The 5,573-nt window shown below is 42.0% G+C and overlaps 1 long non-coding RNA gene across 1 annotated transcript; it reads left to right on the plus strand.

Moving 5' to 3' along the window:
- The first annotated feature begins 1,982 nt into the window (after window positions 1–1,982).
- On the plus strand, window positions 1,983–5,330 carry LOC140509063 (uncharacterized). The gene is made up of 3 exons (XR_011968556.1): window positions 1,983–2,143; window positions 4,289–4,462; window positions 5,179–5,330. It is a non-coding gene; the product is annotated as an uncharacterized lncRNA (long non-coding RNA).
- The last annotated feature ends 243 nt before the right edge of the window (window positions 5,331–5,573 follow it).

A 5,573-nucleotide genomic window follows, 5' to 3' on the forward strand; every position in this document is an offset into this window, starting at 1 on the left:
TGTCCCCAGGGGTAAGCACTGATGTGACAGCTACTGCCCCCTATCGTCCCCAACTGATATCTGTCTCCAGACTGCATTTCTCCTCCTCCAACTGTGCACCGGGCTCCTAATCTCCCTGCCTATTTACCTTCTTACCCCTACTGTCTCAGACTCAAGAACACAGAAGTAGTTTTCTTCTCTGGTTTTCTATTTGTTTATTTACAAGAGGAAAGAATGAAATATAGGCACGCCTCAAAATATAGCAAATATCACAGTAAAGTGAGTCACACTGATTTTTGAGTTTCCCAATGCATATCAAAGTTAAAGTTTACACTATACTGTAGTTCATTAAGTGTGCAATAGTGTTATATCTTTTAAAAATGTGCATAACTTAATTTTAAAATACTTTATTACTATAAAATATTGATATTTTTACTGTAAAATTTATTGTTCTAAAATGCTAATTATTCACTGACACTTCAGTGAGCTGTAATCTTCCGCTGGTGGAGGGTGTTGGTTCAATGTTAACCGCTGCTGACTGATCAAGGTGACCATGACAATTTCTTAAAATAAGACAATGACGTTTACCACATTCATCGACTATTCTCCATTTCACTGAAACCCTTAGAGGCCATTGTAGGGTTATTGATTGGCCTAATTTTAATATTGTGTCTTAGGGAACAGGGAAGCCCAAGGAGAGGGAGAAAGATTGGGGAAAGAGCCAGTAGTTGGAACAATCAGAACACACACGACATTAATCAATTAAGTTCATCGTCTTATGTGGTAGGGGTTCACAGCCCCAAAACAGTGACAATAGAAACATTATAGATCATTGTCCACAGATCACCGCAACAGATATAACAATAATGAAAAAGTCTGAAATATTACAAGAATTATCTAAATGTAACAAAACAATTCAATGTGAGCATTTACTGTTTGAAAAATAGCACTGACAGATTTGCTCCATGTAAGGTTGCCACAAACTTTTAATTTGTAAAGAAAAAAACCCTACAATATCTGTGAGGCACAACAAAATAAAGCACAATAGAATGAAGTATGCCTATACATAAATATCAAAGAATAGGATTTAAGATAATGGTGAGAATATATGTTTTTAAAATTATATCTAGAATTAAATTTGCTAAGCTGTTCTCTGGTTGAAGTTATTCAGAAACAGCGTGCCCCATGATTCCCTAGGTGTGGGACTCACACTTTCACATGCTCTTTTCATCTAGCACAATGACATTTCTTTCTCACCCGCTTCGCTCTTCTCCAGTCCATTCTAATTCATCTTCAATCCCCAAACAGTAATTCACCCTGGCTCACTCTCTGTCAATCAGGAAGATGCTTGGTCTCTGCCAGGCTTTTGCTGCTGCAGCTATACTTTTGGGAGGAATCTTTGGGTCAATTAGATATCTCCAGCACATCATGTCAAGGGAGGAGAGAAAAATAATACTGTAAAAGAATGCTACCTTATTTGTGCCCATTCCCCTTTTAAAAAAAGAGTAATTCAATTTGGCACCACATTCACTACCAAAATTCCCAAAAGTCAGCCCCTTTTTTTACAATCCATCCAGAGAAATGGCCCCTGAAGTCCTCAGGTCCACCATCCATCTATACTATCCTGGGGGTGGGGGAAGTGATTTTCTCTTTCCATAAAAAGTTTCAAAGAAGGAAATGTCACAAGTTCCCCTGGCAGTGTACCACGATATCACATAGTCCCCATGGTGGTTGACAGAGCTCTTCACAACCTCAATATGCTCTCTCTTCTCACTGAAATGTAAGTTTATCCTTTCCTCCTTGGAAATAGAGAACAACTGCTCCCCAGCTGATCAATAAACCCCAAAGACTGTCATTAAGGCCTCACTCAAACATCTCATCACCATACCACATCATATGGTGGCATTAGACTCCATACGACACTCCAGCTGTCCATGGGCATCCCTCAAGCTAGCAATGAGTTTGAAAGAACATTCTCTCTTCTCTCCCCTATGTAGTTTCTTCTGCCCAGAAAATTCTTCCTCCTTGGTTGGGAATGAGTGTCCTGCTGGTCACTATTGTCCTCCTGCCACAGCCTCAGCCTCCCAATTCCCTTGCCCCAGAGGGACCTATAATCCTCAGAAAGGCAGTGGCCAACTATCTGACTGCATGCCTTGTGATCCAGGTAAGAGGGAGAGAGAAAACCCTCAGTCTCATTTTGTCTTTATTAAACCTATAGGTAGAGGATAATATCATCCTGCTCAATTAAAGCAGAGTCCCCCCCTAGTATAATAAAATAATAATGATAACAATAATAATGGTTCATAGAGAGAGGGTATGTGTGTTCTGTGCATATTCTGCACATGTCCCCATTTTACAGATGAGGAAACAGAAGTTTAGGCAGGTTGAGTTAATTGCCCATGATAATATTAATGACTGACACTCACATAATGATTTCAGCTTTAAAAAGCTATTAGTATACAGGGTGTCCCGAAATGTCGATGCAGTTTTAGGTTTATTAAAGCTTTAAAGATCTTAATTTTTCACTAAGATTTTTTTGGGACACACTGTATATTGTCTCATGAAAGCCTCATAACAACCCTGTGAAGGAGGTTCTATGAGTATTATTATCCCCATATCACAGATGAGGAAGCTATCAAGTGAAATTAAGTAACTTCCCCATCAAATCAGTATCAATAGTATCACTAGTATTAACAGCGACATTTGAACTCAGGAGTCAGATCTCCCTAACTCCAAGTCACTCAACAAGCATTTATTAGAGTGCTTACTATGTGGCAAGTACTGGAGGGATACAGAGCTATAAAAACTGGGGATACAAAGAGAAGCAAAAACAGATCCTGTCCTTAAGGAGCTCCCATCTAACAGGGAAGACCCCATCGTGAGTAACTAGATACATACAAGATATACAGAGCGTTGGTGTAAAATAATCTTACAGGAGAAGGCACTACAGTTGAGAAGGATGTGGAAAGGCCTCTTGTAGAAGGTGGGATTTAAGGTGAGTCCTTATGAAAACCAGGGAAGCAAAGAGGCAGAAGTGAGAGAGCAGAGCTTTCCAGGCATGGGGGAACAGCCAATGCAAAGACATGTTGATGGGAGATGGAGTATTGTGTTTGGGAAACAGTTAGTACTCTTTCTGTTAAGCCACACTACCTCTCTGCTCACATGAATAGTATGGAAGAGGCCAGAATCAAAATGAGATCTCTCCTGCCTCCAAGTCTAGAGGTCTTTCTGTATCACACTTTGGGTTGGGAGGTATATAAACACCAGACAGATTAGATAGATAGATGATAGACAGACAGATGGACAGACAGACGGACGGACAGATGGATGGATGGAAGGATGAATGGATGGATGGATGGATGGATTAAGCATTTTTTATGTGCCAGGTACTGGGTTAAGCACTAGGATTACAAAAATAAGAAACAAGACTATTTTTACTCTTAAGAAGCTTTCATTCTAATGGGAGGAAGATAACACATAAAGGCAAGATAGAAGGTGAAAGAGTACCCACTTGAGAGTAGCCAGCCAATGAAACAATAGAGCAAGTCAGAGAGCAGCCTGGGAGGGAAGTGAGCAACATGACTGTGACTTCCAGTGCAAAAGCTCAGCAGTTATCTAGTCTGCCTCAGGGTAGAATACTCCTAAGAGAGGCAGAACTACTGGTGTGTAGGTGGAGCATGATGGAGAGCAAACCAGGAGGAAAATGAGCAGCTTGTCTGGGATTTCTGATGATATGTTAGACACTAAATAAATAATTAGGGCAGCTAGGTGGTGCAATGGTATTTGATTTCATGAGAGAAAAGACACATGGGAGTCAGGGAGAAGAAAGCACATATCTATCTGATCCAAACATGAGAAAGAAAAAACTAAGGCTATGTTAAAAATTATTATCAACAGCCTAAATAGAATAAGATGGGTAGCTAGGTGGTGCAGTAGATAGAGTACTGGACCTGGAGTCAAGAAGACTCCTCTTCCTGAGTTCAAATCTGGCCTCAGACACTTACAAGCTGTGTGACCCTGAGTAAGTTACTTAATGCTGTTTGCCTCGGTTTCCTCAAATGTAAAATGAGCTGGAGAAGGAAATGACAAATCATTCCAGAACCTTTGCCAAAAAAAAAAAATCCCAAACGGGATCAGGAAGAGTTGGACATGACTGAAACAACCAAAAAAATAATCATTGTTTGAATCCTAAGTGGCAAGATTACCAATAGGGTAGAGAGGTAGGGTTTGGATTTAGAGAATCCTTAATCTAAAAAGACAGGGATTTTGTTCTTACAACTCAAGCTCTTCCTCTCAACTTGCCCTATAGGCATGTACTGTCCTGTGCCTGGACTGACCCAACCTTCTGGGCTCTGCAATGCAGGATTCCATTGTACCAGAGGAGCCTCTCTTCCCAACCCCATTGATGGAATCACAGGAAATCTCTGCCCTTCTGGCTATACCTGTCCCCAGGGCAGCCCAGAACCTATTCCTTGTCCCCCAGGTGAGTCCAAAAATTGTTTCTCAAACATTTAATATCCATGGTCTATAGAGCTCTGTACTAGGACTGTGGAGAGATATGGAGGAAGAGGAATTCTTTGCCCTTTAGTGAGTTCCTTGTCTTATAGAAGAGAAGAACCCATGGTCCCTGTCCCTGAGGACCTCCAATCTAATGGACAGCACTTGGTCTCTTCCCTTAGGAAGCTCCCAGTCTGATGGATCATATCTCCATCTGAGCATTTTCTTTCTTAAGAAAATGAACTGGGGGTCCCTATTCTACAAGCCACAGGTGTAAATGAATGAGGACTAAAGGGACAGAATAATGGGAGTGACCAGAGCCTAGCAAAATTAGCCAGGGAGAGCTTTATGAAACCTCAGGCAAGAGTTTGAAGGAGGGGACAGATATGGAATAATGAAGAGACAAAGTGGTTGGGGGGAGAGAAAAACTCTATCAATGCCCAGGGGGAGTACTGAGTAAGCTGCATGTGGAGATAAGATTTTCTTAACTAAAGCTAAGACTCCTCAGAGGGGAATAAAGGGAAAGGAAAATGGTGAGACATCAGCAGGGAGAAGGACTGTTGATGAGAGTTGGTGGGAGAGGCCTTTGTAGTAGCTGGCCAGCAGAGGTGCTCCTTGGCCCTGTCTGTGGAGATTCTATCCCCCTTTGTCTTACCTCCGTATGACTGATTTCTGTTTCATTCTCATCTTGTGGTGCTGCAGGCTCTTTCCTGCCCTTCCCAGGGTCTTCATCAATGAAGGACTGCCAACCATGCCCAGCTGGCTGGTTCTGCTCCCAGCAAGGCCTGAGCTTCCCAGAGGCAGTGTGTGAGGGAGGTTGGTTCTGCCCCACCACCTCAATTTCTGGGCACAGCCCAGGTGAGACTCCAGCATCTTCTCCACGTCTGAAGGAAAGAGTTTTGTGTGGCCACTATCTATGTGGCCTTCAGTATCAGCCCCTTTCCTTCCCCATCCTAAGATGATTATAACTTGTGAATGTCCTGAATTTTCATTGACTCCATGCTTAGAATAACTCTCCCTCCTTATCTCTACCTCCTTGAGTCTCTGACTTCCTTCAAGTCCCAGGTAAAATCCCACCTTCCATAGGAAGCTTTTCT

Source organism: Notamacropus eugenii, chromosome 5, assembly GCF_028372415.1.
Source record: "Notamacropus eugenii isolate mMacEug1 chromosome 5, mMacEug1.pri_v2, whole genome shotgun sequence".
NCBI lineage: Eukaryota > Metazoa > Chordata > Mammalia > Diprotodontia > Macropodidae > Notamacropus > Notamacropus eugenii.